Below are 26,208 nucleotides of genomic sequence, written 5' to 3'. Positions count from 1 at the left end.
CCTTTTGCTATATTATTTATTTAAAACCGCAAGAGGGGCACCTGGGTGGCTCAGTCGGTTAAGCGTCTGCCTTTGGCTCAGGTCACGATCTCAGGGTCATGGGATCGAGTCCCTCGTCGGGCTCTCTGCTCTGCGGAGAGCCTGTTTTTCCCTCTCCCTCTGCTGCTCCCTCTGCTCTTCTCTCTCTCTCTCAGTCAAATACATAAATAAAATCTTTAAAAAATAAACAAATTTATAATTGAAATAGCGAAATTGTTTCATGTTGCTTAAAATATGCTACTTCATGGGAGGAGGGGTTAAGTTACAGAAGGGTTTTATGCTGGGGTTCTGGAGGGGTTGCAGTTGGGCGGGTAAGAGGGATGTGTTAGTTGCCTTTCTTTATTTTGCTTGCTCCTAAATATTTTTAGGTAGTAGTACTTCTTAATATGGCAATAATATCCCATATCCACAGCACAATAAAATTCAACCATGTGCCAATCTGAGGTCTTGGGGGAACTTCAATTTGTTGTGCACACCAAGTGTGCTCTGAGCACCAAATGAGTACTATACCTCTCATATATGTACTAATTAGTTTTGAATGCATATATCCTCTCAATTAAGAGATATTTAATACCTACTATTGAGAGTGCTTTCAGCTTTTGAAACCTATTTTGACCTTAAAAGGTATCTTTTTTTACTTTAACAGGTTGGAAATCATTGTTTTGGTGTAGCCAAAAGCTTCTAAAATTGCAGTTCAGAGTGCTGTGTATTATAAACCAATCACTCTTGAAGGACCTCTGACTCTTCTCTTTCATATGTAAGAGAATTATGTTTTGCCTTCCAGAAAACCCCTTTAGGAATATCAATTACATAACTCCTTGGATTCTGACTCTACATTCCAGTCAAACATAGAAAAAGTCAGCAACAACTAAGATGACAACACAAAAGATATTACTTGCCAGTGTGTGATGAATGCTGAATGGCAGGTACAGATAACAAAGGCTGTATGGGTCATCTCATCAAGAAAGCAGCCCCATAGATGGAGTGGTCAGAAAAAAATCTCAAGCAAAGAGGACAAGGGTGGGCCTTGAAAGGCAGGATAGGATTTCACTAGGTGAAGGCTAGGGAAAGAGTTTTTGGCAAGACATTACTGTCCATGAAAATAATTTTTTTTTCTGTAGCATGATTGGAGATAGTTTATAATAGTGGTTCACAGTCTCTTCTCACTGTAAGGCACTTGAATGCTACAGTATACTCTTATGAGTAATAGTGCCAAGGACACACCTCCCTAGAAGGTATATTAGAGTATTGTGGGGATGGGAATGAGAGGGTGGTGGTGAAGGGCATGTAGATTTTTTTTTTTTTTTTTAGGAAGGCTCCATGCATGGAGCCTAGTGTGGAGCCCAGTATGGGCCCAAACTCACAACCGCGAGATCAAGACTGGAACTGAAACCAAGAGTTGGTTGCTCAACTGACTGAGCCACCCAGGTACCCCGTCATGTAGATTTCAATAACACTCCTTATGAACCCACATGAAAATGACTGCTTCATAGAAAAATCCTAATACTGTTACTTTGAAGTAATGTTTAGGAAAGTTTGGTACTTGGAAGAAGACTTTAGAAATTCTCATCATTCCCAACACTCAACAAGAAAAGCCTCCTTTTGGGAAGAGGGGTACCTTTTTTAAAAGCCTGAATTTGTCCATCATCTACTTTGCCAAATACCAGAGTATAATTCTGTTCATGGCTCTGTTATATCTTTTAAATCTAATGTATCAATAGATAGACTTGTTGATATTATGAAATATAATCATTTGTACTTAATTTTTGTTAATGTCTGGTTTTGGATTTTAGAGGATTTGTTCCAAGTGTCTGAATTCTTAGATTTTGTAATGCTTATCACTTTTTGAAAAATACTTAGTGTAACTATTTAAGATATTTTGAGCAAGTCACTTATTTCTTTCTCATTTTAGTTTTCTAATGTATAGAAATCGCAGCTGAGCAAGGAGCCCGATGCGGGGCTCGATCCCAGATCATCTTAAAATCCATTTCAGCTTAAAGATTCTGTGATTTTACTTCCAAGGAAGGTAAACTCCCCAGTTAGTGGTTTAACTTGGAAAGTGGCCAAGAAACCTATGATTGTACTGTGTGAAGGTCCTGAAAACAGGTCTAATTGAAGGCGAAGACTATGAAAGTCCTTGGCTCTATGTATATGTGGCAGTTGAGAAAAGGACATTACTCCAGGACCCCCAGAGTTTTAGTTCTTCAGAAGCTAAGGGCCCTTGGCAATGGACAATGGATAGATCCTTTTCAAGAACAATGAAATAAATAAGGATAGCAATTTTTCCTAAAGCAAACTGGAAACATAATGGCATATTTTTCAAAAAATGTTTTTCCGTTACAATACCATTTTTACTATATTTAGTATATTAGTTCCTTATAAATATTTCTGACTTCTGTTTAGCTCTTCTTTTCTGAGCCACTTTGTTTCATTTTATTCATTCATTTAGCAAATATTTATTGAATGCTTATTATGTGCCAGCCCATGTTCTAAGTTATGGGAATTCAGTAAGCAAAACAGAAGAACTGTCCTGTCCTAATGGCGTTTATATTCTTGTAGGTAAACAGAAACAAACAAGTAAAGTGTGTGTTGTAGTGTAAATATTCTGGAGAGATACAGAGCTGGAAATGAAAATAAAGGGAGTATTTGGGTGTATGGCAAGTTTAAATACAGTGGCTAGGTGAAGCCCTTACTGAGAAGATGATGTGTGAGCAAAGATGATATGTAATTCCCTTGTATCACATACATTCTTACCTCCTTCATGGCATGATTCATGGCAGGCAGAGGGAAAAATCCCTGAGGCCCAAGAGTGTCTGGCATGAATGAAACAGAATGAGTGATGGGTGTTGGGAAGTCATTGGATGACTTTGAAGAGGTGGGACATGATCTGACATAGGTTTTCAAAGGATTATTTTGGTTATGTTCTGACACTAGGCCATAGTGGTGCAATAATCTTGGTGAGAGATGATGTATCTCGTAGAGGTGGTGAGATGTGATTTGGATCCTGGATATATTTGGATGATATAAACAACAGGATTTGCCAACTGGGATGTGTGGTATATGTGAGTCAAACTTGAGACCAAGGTTTGGTGTCTAGGCAAAAGTTTGCAGGAGGAACAAGTTTGGGGAGCAAAGGGAATAGGAGTTCAGTTTGAGACCTATTAAGTTTGAAATGTCTATTAGACATCCACTTGGAGATATTGAGTAGGAAGTTGCTGTGAGTGGAAATACAGTTATTGCCCACTATATAAACTTGATAGTTGTCATTATTTTCCTCTTTCACTTTTAAATATTTGCATATTTAATCCCTTTGATGACTAGAAGAAACTTTTCTATAGTAAAGGCTTCATGTCTTGCTATACATCTTAATGCTTTGAAGGGATTTAATCTCTCATGTAAAACCTTGAATTTACTTTAACTTCTAAAGACACTTGGTCCCAAAGGAATTCTTTTTTCTAGGCATAGCACAATTTGCTTTTAATCAAAATGTGAAACTGTTGTTACTGCCCTTTGAAATGTGTGTGTGAATGTAAAATAGAACAGTTTGGCTGTTCCTCAAAAAGTTAATACAGTTTAATGGTTAAAAATAGTAATGTCTAGTTACTATTATGACCCAGTAATTCTCCTAGGTATATATTCGGGAGAAGTGAAAACATATTGTTCACACAAAACACTTGTATGCTAATGTTCGTAGCAGCATTATTCGTAATAACCCAGAAGTGGAAACAGCCTGAAGGTCTATCAAGTGATTAATGGATAAATGTGGTATATCCATGCAATGGAATTTATTCAGTCATAGAAAAGAATGAGATACTGATACATTCTGCAACATGGATGAACCTTGAAAACATTATGTTAAATGAAAGAAGCCAAACACGAAAGGTCACATATTGCTCGGTTCCATTTATATGAAATGCACAGAATAGGCTTATCCTGAAAGGCAGATTAGTGGTTGCCAGGGCCTGAGGGGTAGGGGAAGTAGGGAGTGACTGCTTAATGGGTACTGGGTTTCCCTGTGGGATGATGAAAAAGTTCTAGAACTAGATAGGGTCGATGGTTACACAACATTGTGAATATACTAAAAACCACAGAATTGCACCGTTAAAAGAATGAATTTTATGGTACAGGAATTATATCTTAACTTTTAAAAAAGATACCCGGGAAAAAAGTATATGTGTGCACACATGTGCACAAGAATAACTAAAACAACTTATGTGGACCTTATTTCTAAAATAGAACTGCTTTCCCAGTCGAAAGTTGATGAAGCAAGACTTACCACACTAAACCTGGTTTAGCTTGGTTGGCTTAGAGAGGCAGAGTTAAGATACTTAGATCATTCAGGTAGAAATCAGGAAGCAGTTTGTGATCCTATCCTTGGCAAGTCATAAGTGAGTTTAATTTTTTTTTAAATACCTAATTTCATGGAGATGGCCTAGATAACGCAAAAGAAAGCTCTAAGATGATCATTTCTGTGAGTCTCAGAGAACAGAAACTAGTTGATAAATAAGTTTATTAGGTCTTAAATCAATAAAGATGGCTTTTTTCGCCATACCTATAACTTAAAAATATGGAGAACTCAATTCCCAATAATTTTTTTTAAGCCAACCCAAGATGATATTTACTTCTTAAAAATGTTATTACTATCAAAGAGTTGCCTGCTGAGGAAGTAGATGAAAGGATTATCTTTAACTTTCGTACCACTTCCTACTCTTATTTTTCTTTTTTTATTGTTATTTTTTAAATTAAGATATAATTCACATACCATAAAATTTATCCCCTAATTTTATTTTGAAGAAATATATGTATTCATATATTATTAGAATGAAAGCTTCTAGAGAACAGAGGTCCATATTACTTGGATGGTTTAACATGTTTTCAGCATTTTAAGGGAACACATGAAGCAGACAAGAAAGATAGGGTGGGGAGATAGGCACTTCTGTAGCTGATTCCAACACTAGCTTGAGAGCTATGCTAAGGCAGCAATTTAAAGGAAGTGCAGAGGGGCAAAAAGAAGGGAAATGTTTATCCCACTGAGAGAAACAATTAATGAAGGAGGCTGACATTTAAATTGAGTTTTAGAGGATCTCAAATGTTGGAAGAGAGTGAATTACAGACCAAGATGATAGAAAGGCAGTCTACAGGATAAATGTGGTGGGAGAGGAAACAGGAGAGTAAGGTTGAGAGCACTAGATCATGAAGGCCTTGGGTACTATTTTAAGAAACTGAGATATTATTCTGGGGCACTTATTTTAGCTGATGAGAGGCATAATCAGATGTGTCTGAGATTGGTGGTGTGAAGAATGTTGTCATGGAGGAAGTGTTGGCAAAGAGACAAGTTAGGCATTTAGAGATAAGCAAATGAAGTAAGGCAGTGGCTTTGAGATGAGAAGGGGAGGAATGGGACCTTTTGGAGGCAAAAATATGTACAACTTGCTGAATAATGCAGAGGTTGAAGGAACATTCCATCACCATGGGTAGACATTTAAATGTATTTTACTCCATTTCCAATTCTCTGATTTATGACAGAGGGGAGATACACCTATACTGCTAGAAAGGAGACAGATTCTTGAAGGTATCTTTTCCTTACTGTACATAAAAGACTTTAGAAATGCGACTATTTCTTAATTTTCCTTAATTTTTTACAACTTGTCAGTTATTACCCAATTCAGTCTTTGGATTTGTTTTCATTTGTGTCTTTGGAAATGGTTGAATAGTCCTCATTTTGGTGTAATAGTATTTGTTTCCAAATGAAACTCCCTCCCTATCCTGTATTTTGTGTCTTAAACCTTTGTGGAGTGGAATAATAAAGAATTGAAGATACAGGGCATTTCAGTGTCAAGTATTGCATGCCGTCATTACGGGACATTGTGCCATCTTGAGGTTTCCCTTTATATTTAGTGGTTTATCTTGGAACTTCAGAGTAAACATATGGTGAGCACTTATAAAGAAACAATGAGAGGGCGCCTGGGTGGCTCAGTTGGTTAAGCGACTGCCTTCGGCTCAGGTCATGATCCTGGAGTCCCAGGATCGAGTCCCGCATCGGGCTCCCTGCTCGGCAGGGAGTCTGCTTCTCCCTCTGACCCTCCTCCCTCTCATGCTCTCTGTCTCTCATTCTCTCTCTCTCAAATAAATAAATAAAATCTTTAAAAAAAAAAAAATGAGAAATGTCAAGAAGCACATTCAAAAAAATGTTTTTTGTGTGTGTATAAATTTAGTAGAGGATCCAATCCAGTAAGGTTCTGCGTATTTGCGTAATAAAACCAGTAACGTAAGATTTGTCTCCTCTAATGTTTCCGATTTATTAAAAGGCATGATTGGCTATTTTTGTTTGTGGGTTTGTAGCTCCCTTTAATAAGACATGTAACAAAGAGGATATTATAGCAGGACATAGTTATTTTATAAATGGATGGAAGAAAATACAAGATTTGACAGAACTAACTTCTAAAATATTATAAGATAAAACTTTCATGCTTAAAATTTTAAAGCATTAAAATAGCTTATTCAAAAGCAATTCTTAAAAATAATTCATTGAGGGGCGCCTGGGTGGCTCAGTCGGTTAAGCGGCTGCCTTCGGCTCAGGTCATGATCCCAGGGTCCTGGGATCGAGCCCCGCATCGGGCTCCCTGCTCGGCGGGAAGCCTGCTTCTCCCTCTCCCACTCCCCCTACTTGTGTTCCCTCTCTCCTGTCTCTCTCTCTCTCTCTGTCAGATAAATAAATAAAATCTTAAAAAAAATAAAAAAATAATTCATTGACCTAAAATACTATGACAGGTTTGACAATCAGAAGAGTAAAAAGCCCTCACTGATTTATTTTAAAGCAAGAATTTATTTACTTGATTTATAAGGTAAACTTATTGTGAGGCATATTTTTATAAAATTATTTTCATTTTTAAATATTTGAAATTAATTTTTGAGTAAGAAGCTTAAGGACATGGAACAAAATCCAAAAGGCACAAAAGAGTATACAGTGAGAAGAAAGTTGTTATTCCACCTCCAAACCACTCAGGTCTCCTCCTTTCGTGTATATTCTTCCAGAGATATTTTTCATTGTTTATTTTTAAATTCCTGAATCAAGACTTTGCCTGCCTACACCTGGTGGATGAATTGCTGGATAAGAAATAGAGCCTTAGGCTCAGAACAGCCTGGAGAAATAGCTAGCCCTGTTCTCCTAGGTGTTGTTTCCAGATCCATTCTCTCTCTCTTCTTTTTTCTTTTTTTTTTTCTTAAGAGTGTCCTTTTCTAGCTTCCTCTCCACTTAGAGCAGAGGTATGAAGAGTGGGAGGTGGAAATTGTAATCATCTGTCACTCCTGTCTCATCCTAGGCAATGACAGATAACTTTATGAAAACATACATGCTAACAAAGCAAATTCTGTTTGAGAAGTGTTCCCGTAGAAAAACATCCTCTAGGAGGGAGGGCAAAGAAGGGGTCAGGAATGGTCAGCCTTTACCATCATTGTGCATCTGCCCCATTAGGCCAGCTGTAACTGTACCTTTTCTAAAACTTTTTATTTTTGGTACTTGGCATTATTTTATTGACTCTTGCCTTGGCCACCCACTAAGTCATAAGATTTTCTCCTAAGCCTTGGGATTGCCTGACTCTAAACTTACAGTTACTAGACTTGGTTTCTTTTCTTGTTTTGAATTTAATACAATGTCATTCCTATGCAAATACTATAAATAATAGTCTTATATCTGGGGGGGGTTCTTTTTTAAAATTTCCAATATATTTATTTTTGTACCAGTCATCTTTTATTGGGTGTTAATTCTCAGTTAGGATATGAAAGAATTCAGCACTGATCCAGTTCCTCAAGAAGGGGTGCCAGGCCACCCTCCACACTGTACCCTCTTCAGTGGAACTCGCTTAGCCACTCTTGTTTGAATTCCTTGTAAGGAAGACAGTAGTTGAACAGCACATAAGCTGCCAGCACCATAGAAAGCCCAGCAATGCTTCCTTTCTTCACATTGACATATTTGTAATATTGGTAGTAACCTCTCTGAAGCTCTCCAACAAGTGCCTTTAGGGACAAAATCCTGCATCAGTATCCCTATTTGAACATCTAGGAGTTTCATCTTCATTGGTAGAACTGATACTCACGTCTTGGAGTCCTGGGTGTCTGCTGTCTGCCAATATTTTTTATTGTGGGTGTCCAACATAGAATTTACCATCTTAGCCATTTTTAAAGGTGTAGTTTGGTGGTAATATTGTATAACTACCACCACCTTCCATCTCTAAAACTCTTCATCTTGCAACATTGAAACTGTGTACCCATTAAACAATAATTCCCCACCCCCCTCCTATATTCTTAGATCAAAAAAATTGTTTTAAGATCAAGGTTTCAGTTGATACAAAATCTATTATTTTTATACCTAATCAAGATTGTCATTTGAAACTCTACACAAATCTGTATCATGCAGCAAAGGTTATGACTGGCATTCAGGCCCCTGGAGTTGAGACAAGGCGCACAGAACCTATAGCCTTTAATTCATATATTAAAAATTTATTTATTTGAGAGAGTGCGTGTGTGAGAGTGCGTGGCGAGGTGGGGCAGGGGGAGGGGAGGAGGTGGGTGCGCAGAGGGAGAGAAAGAATACCAAGCAGACGCAGGGCTCAATCCTGGGATCCCAAGACCCTGAGATGAGACCTGAGCCGGAAGCTTAATCAACTGAGCCACCCAGGCACCCCTCCTTCATATTTTAAAGTGAAGAACTGTAGCCTCATTATACCCCTCAGCTGTGCAAATTCTGTGTTGGTCGGTTGGAGAGGGAGTTTGATAATTATGGGAGAGGTGGAAATCTGCAAAGTGGTGCTAGCTGACCTCTGCCTTCATGACCCAATGAAAAGGAAGTTTCCCCACTAATAGAAGTAGGAGATCCCCAGGTTTGCAAATCTCTTTGGATGCTGAAATTCTGCCTTTGTGTGAATCATTTAGACTTTCCATTAATGCTTGGAAATTTTCCAGAATTCTCCGTAAATTTTAAAGTTTGGAAAGGCATTTGGAGTAAAGTGGGGGATGAAATCTAGACGCACAGAATTTTGGAAACCCTTACCTTATTTTATGGATGAAGGACCTGGTCTGGTTGAGCAAAGTGGCATGTTCAAGATAATGTTACTTGTGGCTGATCTGGACTCACAACTGTGTTTGTGACCCTCAGCCCAATGCCTTTTCTACTTTATGACTTTTCCAGCGATCTTAACCCATTCATGCAATTCTGGGGTAAGGGAGTTCACCAGAATTTCACTTGATCTTCCCTAGAGTAGGGTTTAGACAGGATGAGAGACCTCACCATCTCTCAGTGATTTGAAGCTGCTTTTCAAGAAATAGTTGGTACCTTTGTTTTTTTTTTTTTTTTAATTTTTTTTATTGTTATGTTAATCCCCATACATTACATCATTAGTTTTAGATATAGTGTTTCATGATTCATTGTTTGTGCATAACACCCAGTGCTCCATGCAGAACGTGCCCTCCTCAATACCCATCACCAGGCCACCCCATCCTCCCACCCCCCTCCCCTCTAGAACCCTCAGTTTGTTTTTCAGAGTCCATCGTCTCTCATGGTTCCTCGGTACCTTTGTTTTTTAAATCTTTCATTGAATTAGGAAAAGTTTTTTGAAATTTAAAACTCTGGAATGTGTCATGTACTTTCTTGTTATTTTGACAAAAACTAGGCTGATCTTCTGTATATTGTTCCAGTTTTAGTATGCTTACCACTGAAGCCAGTCATGTATATGGTAAATATTTCTGACATGTTTAGGAACATTATATTGAAAATTCAAACTAGATCTGTTTAGCTGCCTTGACTTTTTTTTTTTCTTTTGGAAAAGAACATATTTAAATGAGAAACAGGTCCACACTCCAAAGAAAAGGGAAAGTTTTAGGTCATTTGAGTAAAATAGATTATAGGATTTATGGCCCCAATTTTCCATTATTTTCAACTGAGTGGGCCATTACATAAGGTACAGTGTTTTGTGTGAGGCAAATTATGCTCAGAGACTAAGATTATCTTTGCTAATAATTTAACATAGGTTCACTGCAGGAATTATAATTTATAATATTTCACAAGCCAATAGCATACAGGATAATGTCTCTTAATTAGCCAATAAAGAAATAACCTACTCCAAAACCAATGATAGATCAATTACACTATTCCAGGCAAAGGGGAGACCAAAGATTTAGAGTCCAAATTTAGTTGAGGTGTATCTTTCTATGAGGTGGTTCTTGGTACAGTCGATCCTTCCAAACAAAAACTTGGGTATCTGCTGCTGGCTTAGTTCCTCACTGCTGGGGCATGTGGCTAGTGGGTGATGGCACCAGTATTGGCAGCAAAGTGGGTTGTTCTGAAGGCTGTTACTCCATGGACCATAACCCGGTTCACACCACTGGCTATGAGGAGTAACCTTGCCAAGGCCAGGACAGATCCCCCTTCTCTTTCTGAGACTGCTGTATGGTTTAACACCACTGTTGACCACATAGTAGCCTGGCCACAGTGGGAGTGTTTCGAGATCTTCAGAGAGCTATTTAGATCAGCAAAGAGTAGCCTTGCCCACACCAAACATTCCTGGTAAGTCCTCACAAATTCTTGGTATTTAAAGTTTAAATGTCCATTACGTCATAGCTGTTCTTCCATATGATCTTCTTCGTAAGTCCCCAGCAGTGCCCGTCAACAGTTGAGCTAGGAAGTGCTTATAAACAACAGATGTTGATGACAACATCCCAATGCAGATTCCTCAATATAAACAGATTCACCCTTAGATCAAAACAACCTCACTTAAGTCCTAAACAAGTGGATTTGAAATACTAATAAACCGGGCGCCTGGGTGGCTCAGTCGTTAAGCGTCTGCCTTCAGCTCAGGTCATGATCCCAGGGTCCTGGGATGGAGCCCCACATCAGGCTCCTTGCTCAGCGGGAAGCCTGCTTCTCCCTCTCCCACTCCCCCTGCTTGTGTTCCCTCTCTCGCTGTCTCTCTCTCTCTGTTGAAAAATAAATAAAATCTTTAAAAAAAAAAACACTAATAAACCAATATACAACACAGTGAAGGAAGAAATCTGTCATATTGGAAATGTTAGTGTTTTAATCTAATTTTGTGATAAACTTATCAAGATTTTTAGCATTTAAGAATGCATCTTATCAATGTTGCATCATACCAAGGACTTTGAATGGAATTTATCAGATTTGTTTTGATTTTTTTTCCCATGTTTTGCTATAACATTTGGTTTCACGACAGTTTTAGAAAGTAATTTACAAGATAGCCTGATTTTTTCAAAATAAGACCTTCAGTAATCCTTCTGAGGAACTAAAAGGATTCATTATTATGGCTGGGGTCTAAATAAAATATAATTGCTTTTGATTTCACTGTTAGTATGTAAGATGTCTTTCCATCTATTTTTAAATGGATTTTAATAGGAATAGGTACAAGGTCAAGGTACTTATTGGAAAACTTTGAATTCAGTGTTTTAATAAGTTGATTTTAAACTGAGTACTAGCTGTTTCATGGTGACAAAATTTGTGGGTTTTTGTGTGTTTTTAAATTCCACTTACCAGTGGAATCATAATGGTTTTTGTCTTTCTCAGTCTTATTTCACTTAGCATAATACCCTCTGGGTCCATCCATGTTGTCTCAGTAAATGGTGGCAATATTTGTATTTAAAACCTTGTAAATCAGTTCTTTTATAAAAACCATGTAATATTTAAGTTCATGATTGATTTTTTAAAAGTTTCTATTGGTACTTTTTCCTGAGATTTTAGTCTATAGGGAATAAAACATTGATTAATAGGAACTTCAATTACCTGAAATTCCTTGAGTCCTCTAATGAAAGAAGACCAAATGATTAAGAATACAAATGGATTTCAGGGATATATTGGAAGCAGTAACTTCTAGGTGAGTCCTAAAGTCAGTGTACGTTGACTTTTAGATCTTCTGTGGTCTAGTACACTTAGAATCAATATTTGGAATAAAGGCCCTAATAATATCTTGCCCAGTTCTTGAGCAGTAAAGATAAATATGTTCATGAAAGTATGTGAAACCAAAGGTTGGAAAGACAGCTTTTAAGATTTTGGAGAGTGTATATGGGGGAGAAGGCTGCATATATTTGGCTTATTACTGTAAGAATTAACATTTATTTGCCATTTCTGATCAGAATAATTACATGAATTTTCCCAGAGTGTTTTTCTTTTGATAGCTCACTGTCTTTTTAAGAGGTTTAATTGTAAAGGTTTGGGCCTTCTGTTCAGGGATGGTGTTTGTACGGGAGGATGCCTTATGTACAAACTATCTGCGTAGTCTGATTTGAAGTCTCATAGGAAGGCCTTAGAATACTGCTGTCCTCTCCCCCAAATACATAATAGAATTTAAAATTTTCAAGCGATGTTATTAAAAAAGGAATAAAATGAAATTTTTGAAATATATTTTTATACTTTATTAAAATTTTATTTTCAATATATTTAAAATATTCTTTCAACATGTAATCAATATAAAAAGCTAATGAAATATTTTGCTCTTTTTTATACATTTTGTGTGTATTTTACACTATGGCACATCTCAATTCAGACTAGCCACATTGCAGGTACGCAGTAATTACGTGTAACTGGTGGCTACCAAATTGGGCAACACAGCACTAGAATATCATTCTTTTGTCCCGCATTAGTGTTGAGGATTCTTCCAGTAGAAGTCTATTTGGGGGACTGTAGCCATCTCTATGTATACTCTTCTATAATTTAATGGAAAATAGAACACTTCTGAGACAAAAAAAATAAATCATTCTTGGTCCTCAGTTTTAGCTATTTTTCCCCTTTATAATTGATAACCAAAAACTAGTACTGCTAAAGAAATGCAAATATTATTGAATGAGAACTTTAGAGGGCAGGTTCAGTTGGTTGAGCTTAAGTGAGGCAAGCTGGAATAGAAAGGGAAGAGTTAGCGCTGGGTTGTACAAATAAGACAGATCTGACTTAAAATCCTGCTGGCCTGGAGCAAGTTACTTCTCTGAACCTTCTTTATTCGTATGTAGAATTGGGATAAAAATACCCATCTCTTAGGTTGCTTTGAGGGTTAAATAAGATGACATGTAAAATATGTCATGTGTATTCTGGTACATATAAGGTGCTCAGTAAATTTGTTTTGAATAAATGATTGTTGCTTACTTACATCCACCACTCCCAAATCCCTGTTTGTGAGAAAAGGAAGAGGAAGGAGGAATGCCTAAAATGAATGTTGGTCATATATTAAAGAAACTTAGCCAGTTTACTAAATTAACTACAGTTCAATGTTTGTCCAAAACACTAAGCTTTGTGGTTAATTGAGATTTTAATTCAGGACCCTTCTCTGAAAGTTTCAGAAAGTAATGATGTGAAATAGTTCATCCTCTGCATGTTTAAATACTAAGAAATGAATTTTGCCATTTAATTTTATTTCCGTATACTTATCCTGTGAATCCGTTAACACAGCATCTGTACATGTTTCTAAATTTCAGCTATTTGAGAGAAAAATCTCAATCATTAAAGATACTTCTTTTTATCTTTTCCTAGATATGATACAAATGCTACAGGGGTTATTGCAATTTTCGAATTTAAATGTGTTTTGCATCTACTTTGAAAGCTAGTCTACAGAGTAACAAGTAAGTGATGATTGTAAATTTTTGTAGTAACAGGAACTAAGGAAAACTTTTTTTTTTTTTAAAGATTTTATTTATTTATTTGACAGACAGCGAGAGAGAGAACACAAGCAGGGGGAGTGGGAGAGGGAGAAGCAGGCTTCCCGCTGAGCATGGAGCCCAATGGGGGGCTCAGTCCCAGGACCCTGGGATCATGACCTGAGCCGAAGGCAGATGCTTAATGACTGAGCCACCCAGGTGCCCCAGGAAAACTTTTCTAAATGGAAGAAAACTGCCACTCATTGACTAAGCTTTATATTATAATGCAAGTGATCTATTGTTCTTGTTCAGGTATTAACATCAATTCGTATTTTTTGATAGAGTGGGGGCTTTTTATGATATATCAGCTGTATGGTGTGTTCTGAGTCTATTTAGGAGGAGGCAGTTTTTAAATCATACATGTATTTGTGATTCGCTCTGCATTTTTGAGAAATTTACTCTATTTGAAAATTTGAACCATCGCTGAAATGTGGGAAAGCATGGAGAGTTCTAAATAGATGATTAGATTAGATATGAACTCTTCAAAACTTTATACTCACCCAATGTGTAGGCCACATCTGTGGTAATATTCTTGGAAATCGGTCACATTTGAAAATCCAGTTCTTTGCCAATAGCATCTGGTTGCACTTTACATTACATACTTTGAAAGTACTTTTTGAATTGCAAAAAAGCAAACCATATGACACAGACTTTTCTTACCTGATTGAAAGTTGTTTACAGTTACAGTTGAACTTTAAACAAACCTAACTGAAGGCATAATTGTCCAAATGCATGAATTATCACAATACCTCAGGAAGAAGGGATTATTATATTAGCTTCAAAAAATTGTTCAGACTTTTACAAATTGTTCTAATGACCCCTTACAGAGGTCATTTACTAAAAATTCTTTCAGGTTTGTGGAATTTTAAAGGTGCTGACCTGATTGGAATACACTCTACCAATGGGCAATCAAGAAATGGTGTTGATTGATGTGATTGGCATTCCTCTACCAATGTCTTACAGCTCCCAGCAGCTGTTACTAGTTATATACTGTGTGTGTTTGTCATAGCTGACTGTGCCAGCTTTTGATACACAGGTATCTTATAGTAATCTAGGGTTTGACAACCTAGAAAGGATTTATGAGATGATTTTAAGTGGCATGGGTCTGAGCTAACCTGTGATCTACGCAAAACACGTCTTTGATTTCCTTAAGATTCTCTTCACAGCGCACCCCCACCTTTTAGTTTTCCTTCTTCTTTACTTCCCAGGTGTGTCACATAATCCCTGTTGAAATGTCCGCTGATGTTTACATTTTATTTTATTTTTTTGGTTTTTATTTTTTGTGTATGTCTTTTTTAAAATTTTTTATTGTTATGTTAATCACCATACATTATGATGTTTACATTTTAAAAGTGAGATCTTCTAACAAGGTTTTTAGGGTCCCTAGTAGAATAGTAGAGCAACAAGTCTTAGAGCAGATTCTTTGGACGGGGCGCAGGCTTGATGCAAGGATTGTAGAGCCCCACTGTTCAATATGGTACCTACTAGCTACATGTGGCTATTGACCATTTGAAATGCAGCTGGACTTAATTGAGATGTTAAGTGTAAAATATATACTAAGTTTCTAAGATTTACTACTACAAGAAAAAAGAATGTAAAATAAGTCAATTTTTAATATTTATGTTGAAATGATATTTTGATATTAGGTTAAATGAACTGTATTAAAATTAATTTCACCTGTTATTTTTTAATGTGGCTACTAGAAAATTTAAAAACAGCTCTGACTTACATTATGTTTCTACTGGAAAATACTTTTATAAAAAGTTAAGAGAGTTTATGTTGTATTCTTACTGTTAGGAGCTTGTTAGAGGTTCAGGGAAATGCTCCCTCAGAAAGCCTTCGCTATAGGTATTCCAGCTGACTTAGCTGAGCCAGTTTGTATCACAGTGCTGTTTTGAGAACTATTGCCTACAAGCAGCCACTACCTCTCCTTCTCTAACTCCCAATCTATGAGATATATTTTTTTAATTTACTCTGCCTACTATCTCTAGTGATTACGGACTCCTGACTAGCTTCTTCTTAAAGACAGGTGATTTAAAAACAATTTTTTAATTGCTACTGTTTATTGGGTACCTGCCATATACTAGATACTGGACCAGGTACTTTACATAAAATCTTGAATCCTCACATCAGTTCTTCCAGATTGATATTAGTTAAAATGAAGAGATTTAGATACATTTTAACTTTGCCCTGGGTCAGCTAGCAAGTAGGAGAATCAAGATTCCAACCTATGTCTCTCTGATTCTAGAGCCATTATGCTCTCGTTGTGTTTTCCATTAACCATGTGTGTCCTTTAGCATGAAGCAGAATGCTGTATTTAAAGGGGTCTCTTGCCAAATGGTGTTAGCTGATCCTTTTTTTCCTTGGTGAACAACTTGAGTGCCCCCATTCTGGCCAGGCCACCCTTTTCCCCTGCTAGTACCTAGTGAGTGGCTCAAACATTAATCAAGAGACTTCACCTTAGTGACAGCCTGTTGAGCAGGATCAATAATCTAAAAGCCTCGTGTGAAAGAACATCTCTCCCATCTTGAAAATCAGTCAGCAAAGAATGCTTCAGATGTCTTCAGGAAGAGCTACAGAAGAGTCTCCTCTAAATGCCAGGAATATCAAATCTGAGACTTCAAAGACCGACCATATAAGGAAGGGGCTTTTTATAGACAAAGAGGGTTGAAGTAAAATAATGGGATAGAATAAGCATATTGAGCTGGATAAGTCTTTAATAATCCCAGGTCGTCTCTTAATGGCTATGTCCTTGATATTGTTGCATTTAGAATGAGAGCATGGGGAAATAGTCCATGTGTTGGCATGCTAGTCTGTAAATTGGAGTAGATGTAATCACAGTTTGTAAGTGCGCTGGACGGCTGGATTCTGCATTTACACGCTGTTGCTTTAATTCAGGCTCAAGCAAGTGTTGGTGATTTGGGGAAGATAAGGGGAGCAAAGGAAAAACAAAAAAGTTCAAGGAGTAAAACTAGATGAGGTGGGCTGCGGGGAAGTTTTGGACAAGTTCAGATTCAAAGCCTTTTTATACACACACATATTTATAATACTAAAAGCTATGTAAGCTGTAAAATACGATTTCAGGAAAGAAACTGATATAGTAGGAAGAAAAAATTTCTAACTAGGTAGTGTGGATTAAATTTTCCCTGCTCTACCATTACCATAACTGGGTAACCTTAGGAAATTATAGAAGATAATCATTGTCGTTCTACCTCTCTGGCTTTCCTTCATGGTATAATAAGATCATGATGAATTGGAAAACCTTTACTGTGTGCTCATATGCTCTATACATGTTGTTACTGTTTTTATACTGTTATTTACTTCATCTGAAGTATTGCTCACCTGAAACTTCTTTCAGAGGAAAAAATATGTACCCCCATGTGATTAAGGGAAGTTAGAGTTAAATGGCCAATTTAAATAGGGCTAATTTGGCTCCCATCCCTAGGCTTTATCAAAGGGACAGTGGCAGCCTTGTGGGTAAAGGGAGTGTGGACCTAATTGCTTATTTAGTCATCCCTTTAACCCCTTTTAAAACCAGACCTTTGTAGGTTGATTATATAATGTGTGAGCGTGCAAGCACCCACGGTGTTTCTCTAAAATGAAAAGCCGTACTGAATGACTATTTTTTAAAAAAGATATTGATATATTCATAGTAATAAACCTGGGGTTTGCATTTCTTTGAGGCTCACGGTCTTCAGCTTCCGACCAAGTTAGTAAAAGGTTGCCATAACTACCAGATGGCAGTCTTTCCTAATCCAGTGTTAGATGCCAACAAACTAATACAGAATAAATGTAAGCAGAATTCAGGCACAGAATTTGAAGTATCATTTAAACTGCTCAGCTAGCAAATTTAGCATAAAGAGAGTAAGTTGAATATATTCATGTTACCATACAATTGCTTGGTTCTCAGGGCAATTCTAGAATGCATCTTTATGTTCTGTGTAAATTGCTGGGTACAGGGATATTTTGCCAAATGCCAGTTTGAAATTTACTTGGGATGCATCCAGCTGGCAGATCAGTTGTACTAATCAGATGAGCCCGTTTCTGGGGAATTCATAGCAGCAGCCGTGTTCTTGGAGTATAGTTAAAAATAAGTTAATTTTTCTATTTAAAATTTGCATGTGCTACGTTAAAATGTATATAGTACAAACATTGTAACATAGTGCAAATACTTCATACATTTTGTAAATAATAAAGAGCAGTGACAGTAACTTCATTGTATTATACTTTTTATTTCTATTTTGGAAAGTTCCTGGGTTCATAACTTGCTTCCCTCTTAATCTCTGTGAACAAGAAAGATCCTGAAGTGCAGATGAATTAAGTTTAATATCTTTAGGCAAGTTTCTGTATAGAATGAGCTCAAAACTAATACTCTGTTTAAGGTGAGCAGGTAGATAGGCTGAATCAAAGACCACTTGGCACAAATGACAAGGAATTCAAACATCATAGGAGATTAGATCTGAAAAACTAATATGGATCCTTTTTAACCTCAAAATTAACCCCATATAAGTGTAATACATTGTCATTTTCATATTAGAAGCCTCATGCCCCAGAGTAACATTTCCCACACTGTGTTCTGTAGGTCTAAGAGATTACCCAGGAAGAATAGTTTCAAATATGTTTGGAAAACTATTTTCTTTACTCTTTCTCTGAAAGGTTCATAATGCACATTAGCATAACAAAGACTGAGAAATATTGCCAGTTACTGAGTTTACCTTTAAAGAACAAAAACAAAAAAACCTCAGTGTATTTCAAATTAAATGTCCCATAGACCAGGGAAATCAGTCACTCTAATAAAATGTATTAATATCCTGTGGAACTCTTGTTTCTTAGAATGTACTTGGGGGAAAACAAAGCCCTTAAGTAATGTGTTAGCAGATTTCAGAATTTTTGTGATTACTCTTTTTAAGGAAAAAAAAACCACAATTACATTTTGACAGTTACAGATATCTTGGGTTGGGGGATATAAGGCTTGTGTTTATAAGTTTCATTTTAAAACCAGTATTATAAGGCAGTTTTACATAGAAATGTTCATTTCCATAGGATAGGTCTTTGATATTGGTATTATCTCTTGGGGGCATTTTGATGCTTTTTGTGAATGTGACTTTCCTTATATTTAAAATTTTACATGGACTTTTGATAGGCCAGGTAATCTCACTAACAAGCTATTTTCTAATTTAAGTTGTATATATTTTTTCAAGAGTAAAATAAAATGTAATTGTTTTAAGTTCAACTATTTGGTAAAGAGATGTTTTAGTAGCAATAGACTGGTTTCATTTGAACTGAAAGGAAAACCAAAGATTTCAATAACTCAGGGTACTGCCATGTAATTAACTCTATGAAATGAGGTTTTAAGACTATCAACTAAGACAGTGGCACTCTGAGGATAAACAAATTATCTGTACCAAAGCCTATTATTTATATTCTCTAACTTGAATATGCATCAAGGATTTTAGACATTTCTTTGCTTTCCATGAATTCCTTAAACATGATATTTGAGCATGCTTTTTTTTTTTTTTTTTTAAATGTTACAGCTAAATGTGGTTCTGGAATCATCACTAGGTTGGAAAATTAGAAAGTTGTGTCATATTGTGAGTAATAAAAAATACTAAATATATTCACTCTTCTAATTGTGAGCCAGTGCATAAATTCAGTTAAACTAAAAAAGTTTAGCCAGCCATGTTTCAGGTTTTGGGACGTATAATGTATAAATGTAGTCTCCTACCAGAAAAAATTCTCTTACCATTAACTGCCAAACCAAACCATGAGATAATATTTTATTTTCAGTTGTATTTGGAAGACCTCATGTCTGTTAGCTTTGGCTTGCCATTTCCTGAATAACTAAAAATGGCATGTTTAATGCTAAGTAGTATTTATGACTAGACCATCAAACCCCAAATGGATTTAAGGGAGGGATTCTTTTGTACCCAAATATAAAATAAACATTTTTTTTCCTTGCGTGTTATGTTAGCATGAGATCCTTACACTTACCCTTTTGTGGAACAAAAGGTAATTATCTCATCCATAGGGTTTCCTTTCTTCAGTGAGTCCATCTACTCAGGGCCCCCTTGATGCTAATAACTCTTCTTGGTTGATACTCTCTTTCCACCTCCTTCCCCAACCCCACCCTATCAGCATCCCGTGTTTTAAAGGAGTTACAGGTAATAGGGAGTAGACTCATCTGAACAATCTTTATTCTAAAGGATATTACTTGGTGAGGAAGTCTAAAGATGAGTGATAATTCTCTACAAGAAAGGAACTGTTCACCAACAGAAATGGGATCAGAAGCTTAAAAGCCAAGTGAGACCAGCTGACTAAACAGGAACTGCACTTGTGATGCTGTCTCAGCTCCCTGCAATGGGACTGGCGCTCTTGCTGCCAGTCGTACATGATCCCTTTAGGCTAGTGGTTCTCTGACTTTAGTTGCTCCAGGAAGTACCTGGAGGGCTTGTTAAACCATTGATTGCTGGGCCACATGCTACACTTTCTAAAGCAGCAGGTGTGGAGTAAGGCCCAATACTTTGCATTTCTAACAGGTTTCCAAGATGCTGCTGCTGCTACTGTTGGTGTGAGACTAATTTTGATTACCATTGGTTTTTTTTAGACTAGGAAATTGTTTGACTCTTCTTTTTCCTTCTGTCCATTTCTTCCCTCATGCTACCGCCGTCCCCATCAAAGCCTGCCATTTTGTTACGGACTGTCCCAGAAGCCGCCTTTTCTTATAAGCTTTTCCTACACGATGTGAAACTTTTGCCAAGACTGAGAGGTGATTAATAGGCCAGCTTACCTGAAACATGACTGAACAAATTGCACTGGCAGGATTACACAGCACATACACAGTTTCACCAATTAATATATGTGTACTTGCACAGTAATTTTTAAATGGTTATCCATAATTAGTAGTTAACCGCAAATTTAAGTACTCATTCTTCCATTGTAGTATAAAGCAGATAATAGTTTTTTTTTTTTAATAGAAAGAAGTAGCATGATTTTATTGAAATGTTTTAGTACATTGTTGGACGATCTTAAAATCCTATATTCTAAACCAATACAAGTACTGCAAATGATACATTCCTGAATCTAGTGGGCATATAAACAAAGGCAGGTTCTAATAGGAGTATCTGCAAGTTGCTTAATACACTTTCAGTTGGAGGATGAGCAGCTTTGGTGTATGTGTATTTCTGTGCCTCTCCTTTTCAGCTAGATACACGTGAGTCCAGCCCCCATTCAGCAGAGCTGGACAGAAATGAGACATTTGGTGGTTTCGCTTAATGTTTGCACACAAGCAGCACGGGCTCTGCAAGTTCTGGGATCGGGCCGTTCCTGAGGCCACTTTCATCTTTCTTGAACTGAAACCATCACACAGTTGAGGTCTACACTGCCACTGTGTATGGCCAAGTCTAGTCAAATTAGTTAACATATCAGAACACTTGAAAGCAAAAAGTGAGGCTAAAAGAATCAGTTGTTAAGTCAATAATGATAATGCAAATTTTTATCTGAAGATTATTTTGAAACTAGCTCTCTTAGACTCAATCTTAAGAGGAAATGATACATTTAAATCAACTTTTTTCAGTCATATCAAGGTGTCTACACTTGTATGCCGAGGCTGTCTACCTGTGCGTGTTTGTAACTATGATAATGCAAATTTTTATCAAAAATATGGAACGCTTCACGAATTTGCATGTCATCCTTGCGCAGGGGCCATGCTAATCTTCTCTGTATCGTTCCAATTTTAGTATATGTGCTGCCGAAGCGAGCATGCAGATAATAGTTTTATAGCAAAGATTATATCATGGAGACATTTACATACCGTGTTAAAGAATTTGGACTTTATTCTTCAATAATGGGTTGCCACTGAAGGATTTATAGGAAGTGGAATGATGTGGTCAGATTTGTTTTAAAAATCTCATTTTGGCAGCAATATTGAAAGTAGATGAAGGGATGAAGGGTTGAAGGCAAAAAAGATCATTATAGTATTCCCTGAGAGAGAGAGAGCGAACAAGTACCTAAAATAAACCAGTAATCCTAGGGATGGAGAGGAAGAAACTTCTACTTTCGGATGGAGAGGAAAAATAGCCAAATCAGAAGGAATTGGTTACTATCTGGATGTGGGAGGTAAAAGTCTGGTTAAAAAAACTCCTAGGTTTTTGGCATAGAGAAAGAAAACTGGGATTGAAGATCTCTTCCCTCTCCCTCCTCCTCCCCTTTGAAGAATGTGTCGGTAATATGAGTTTGATTTTTTTTTTTTTTAACATGTAAAGGTTGAGAAACTTGCATAACAGTAGGAGATATAAAGTGAGCAGCTGGACATATATATCTGGAGCTACAAGCAAGAAGTTTGACAGGCCTGGAAATACAGATTTGTGAATTAGAAGAAATGATAGTTGAAGTTGTGGGAGGCAAATGAGGTTGTCCAAGGTGAGTGTACAGAGTGAGAGAAGTATTCCAAGGATGGAACTTTATTGAATACCAAGGTATAAAATTGTTTTTTTTTATAGCCACTCTCCAGACTAAGAAAATTCCAGCGTAGGCATTCATTCTAATCCCAGCACTGTTTAAGATTATATTGATTGAAGTTCCAGGACTCCTGTGTGACTGAACAAATCACTTCATCTCTGAGCCTAAATTTGTTCTTCTATAAAATGAGGGGGGTGGTTCAAAACGATTCTCAAGCTTTTTGCTGCTGGATTACATGTAACATAGGGAATTCACATGCACAGCATATTTCCATGGCTGTGCTCTGAATTATGGGCTCTTTCTGTCTCTGTCATACAAGAAATGCAAGGAAATGAAAGTTATGTTAATATAAAGGTAACTTTGGGACTGTTCCATTATGTATTTCAAAAAAGCAGATATTTCACAAACTTGGGTACTTAATCACAAAATTAGTTACTTGTGATAGATACTTCACAGCTGATAGGCATGTACCCATGAAACCAGACTTAAAACCCCCAATCTAGTTAGATCACTTCCTAAACTTTTGGAGTCACAGGCCACTTTGAGAATCTGATGAAAGCTATGGATTCACCCAAAATACACATATAGTTTATTTTTTTTAAGTTTTTTTTTTTTTAAGATTTTATTTATTTATTTGACAGAGACAGACACAGCGAGAGCAGGAACACAAGCACGGGGAGTGGGAGAGGGAGAAGCAGGCTTCCCGCAGAGCAGGGAGCCCGATGCGGGGCTCGATCCTAGGACCCTGGGATCATGACCTGAGCCGAAGGCAGATGCTTAACGACTGAGCCACCCAGGTGCCCCTAGTTTATTGTTTTTAATTTGAGAGATCCCAAATTAATTTTTCTGAAGTTTATCTATGGACTCTCTTGGGATTCATGGACCTTCTATTAAATTTCTTATGTAAAAAAATGTCCTCGAAGATTTTGACTTTATGTGTTGCAAAAGGAGGTCTCATTCTTTGGAAATATACTTTGTGAGTAGGTAGTTGTGGGTAAGGAATTCCGTAGTAGTTTATAAATAGTGTTGTCTTTTTAAAGGCATTATTGTTTATGTCAGAGCTTGCGATAATTAAAAAACAGCTTCCTATTCTGCGGACAAGCACATTAACATTAAGAAAAATACGATGATTTAAAACACAACTATATTAAATAACAGTTACTTTAAACTAACATTTTATATTCTTGGGAGGGAAGCAGTGAGGGCGGTGGTGGTAAGGCAGCCAGAAGGAGACAAAGAGCACAGGCATTCAGGAGGTTTGACTAGTGCAAAAGTGTTTTTGTTCATGGCAGTGTGTTTGCGAAAGTCAGTCTTGCCCAAATGACTTGGAAGTGTTTATCGAGGTATATGTTAGGTGAGCTGAGAAATAATCCTATAAATCATTTTACAAAAAACCCTCATGCTTTAAAAAGAGAAAATACAATTCATTTCAATTAAAATACTATTTCTTAAATCAGGAAATATTCTGGAATAACATGGAATGTGGATTTTAGTTTAGAATTAGCACACTAATATGATGATAATAATAATCTTATAACTGAGTTTGCTTTGGTACTTTTTTCCATCAGTTTTTTTTTCACTTCTTAGACTCAGGAGCCAAATCTAATTCTCCTGATAATTACAAATAAGTACTACTTCAATAATTTCCATCATCCAGTTATTTCAAAAGAAAGCTTCTACTAATGATGAAATAATTTGATTTTGTTCTTTGTCTAAAATTATACTCATACTAGAGATTTTAAATTAATGTTAATCTAAACTAGCTATTAAAATTTTGAGAAAGTAGGGCGCCTGGGTGGCTCAGCTGTTAAGCGTCTGCCTTCGGCTCAGGTCATGATCCCAGGGTCCTGGGATCGAGTCCCACATCTGGCTCCCTGCTTGGCGGGAAGCCTGCTTCTCCCTCCCCCATTCTCCCTGCTTGTGTTCCCTCTCTTGCTGTCTCTCTCTCTGTTAACAAATAAATAAAATCTTTAAAAAAAAAAAAAAAGACTAAGAAAAAAAAATTTGAGAAAGTAGAATACATATTTTACTTCAGAGTTTTAATAGGTCAACTTTTATTTTATTTTTCATGAATTGTCATGTATTTTAGCTTTTTGGCAAATTGCATGCACTGGGCCAGTAATGATTAATCTTGGTTCAGTGGTCAAGAATGTTGATTTAAAAAACTTATTTTCAGGCTGTGGAAGAGCCTAGGGGAAGACATAGTGATTTTGTTTACATTTGAATTGTGTGCTGGAGACCTTAGTCTGTGTGGTTGTTGGGCCAGTCCACTTTTCAGTTGAACTGCTTGCTCTTTACAGGTGGATTTCTCTTTCTGCTCTTCTTCCTTTTTTCTCTTGTAGTACCTGTAACTTTACTTGAGGTAGTCTTAGCCTTTAAATCCAGGTGAGTTGTTTTTTTTTTTTTCCTGAAATAATTGTAAGCATTGAAAATAGAATGAATGTATCATCAAACTTTTTTGATATTTTAAAATCATGTAATAGGAACTCTTCAAATTTGCACATTTATATTTTTGAGAAAATGAGTATGTTTTTAGTTATATATGAGTTTTTAAAGAAAATTGCAACATTATCATGTAAAGAAATTGATTCCCCCCCTTTAGTTTTTTCTAATTACCCTACTTATTTTTAAGTATAGCTAGTCTTTTTCTTAGGGCTTTACTGTGTAAGTTGCATTTGAATGTTTCTAGATACTTCACTCACTCATTTGCTGTTACTCCACTTTTATGGTTAAAATTACCCAGTCTACTTTTTTATTTTTATGTTGCAACCAAGGATGAATAGCTCAGGAAGAACAACATGGTAAAAAGAATATACCTTTCTTTGAGGGGGAAGAAAATACCACGTTTGGAACCGTAAGTTTTCACTAAATAAGTTTTCCCAAGAGTAGATTGGGAAATTTTAAGATCCACATTAATCCCTTGAAACTAAGATGCTATTTTCAGGTTATTATATAGGAGTTCTAAATTCTTCATTCAATAAATATTTTAATTCTTGCTGGTACTGAACAGGAGAGAGGATACAAAGATAAATCAGAAATAGATCTTCTCAAGGAATGTTGTGTCACTTGGGGAAGATATGCTGTGTACTTAAATAACTGCAGTATAAAGTACAAAGCGGTAAGAAGGTACAGATCAGGGGCTGTGGTAACTCAAGAGGAAGGACTGATTATTTTTGGTTTGGGAAGAATGAGAGAATTAGGGAAGATATTCTTATGAGTCTGGTATGATGCAATTTGTTAAACAGTAGGAAAAGGAAACTTCTGGTTATATAAATTAATTTTATAGTTTGTATATCCTATGGGAAACTTTATGTGAGAATTTATGATTTGTATTATTGTATCTTCTGGCCTATTAGACCATTGGCTCCTTCACAGTAAGAGTCATATATTTTATATTTGTTTTTACAGAACTTCATACTTGATTGATGTATTTTGCATGTATTTTTATATTTTATTTTTATACTTACATATTTTTGTACTTATGTTTTATATGTATTATTGCATGATATTTGCATGTATTACTGCATGAATTTAGAGAATGAACCAGCAAGGAACCCAGAAATTTCCACTGAATCAGACAAGTATTTCATGTAGTTTTATGTTGTAGTGTGACAAAGATGCTGCCCTCTGTAACATGAACTTCAAAACATTAAAAATATTCACAGAACATCCCTAGTTGATAGGTAATACTAATGAAATTTTTATTTCAGGGATAGTAATGTCACGGAGAGGGGAAAAAATATACTCCTTCACAATAAAATTGTAAACTACAGAAGTAATAATACATCAGAACAGTAAGCAGTGAAGTCTTCAGATTTTTTCCATGATATTAAGAAAATAATGACCTCTTAATTAAAAAATGGAAAATGATTGTTATTTATACTTTGGAACTAGATAACCTTACTTACCAAATGCTATTTCTAAAAATGCTGTACTTACAGTACTCGTGTGTGAGTGGGGGGTGGCATAGTTAATGTCTCAAAGTAGTTTACTATGTGCATTTGGCGAGAATTGGATTTTGAC

The 26,208-nt window shown here is 36.4% G+C and overlaps 1 protein-coding gene and 1 non-coding gene across 5 annotated transcripts in view; one reads left to right on the top strand and one right to left on the bottom strand.

Moving 5' to 3' along the window:
- Window positions 1-26,208, top strand: part of ADD3 (adducin 3) — a 123,801-nt gene that overhangs the window by 11,011 nt on the left and 86,582 nt on the right. The gene's annotated exons all lie outside the window — the stretch shown is intronic.
- Window positions 21,382-21,488, bottom strand: LOC118521474 (U6 spliceosomal RNA). Its single transcript, XR_004910151.1, has one exon. It is a non-coding gene; the product is annotated as a U6 spliceosomal RNA (small nuclear RNA).

This window comes from Halichoerus grypus, chromosome 7, assembly GCF_964656455.1.
Source record: "Halichoerus grypus chromosome 7, mHalGry1.hap1.1, whole genome shotgun sequence".
In the NCBI taxonomy this organism is placed as follows: domain Eukaryota; kingdom Metazoa; phylum Chordata; class Mammalia; order Carnivora; family Phocidae; genus Halichoerus; species Halichoerus grypus.
The sequence above is the reverse complement of the archived record's forward strand: the minus strand, read 5'-3'. Positions and strand labels throughout refer to the sequence as shown.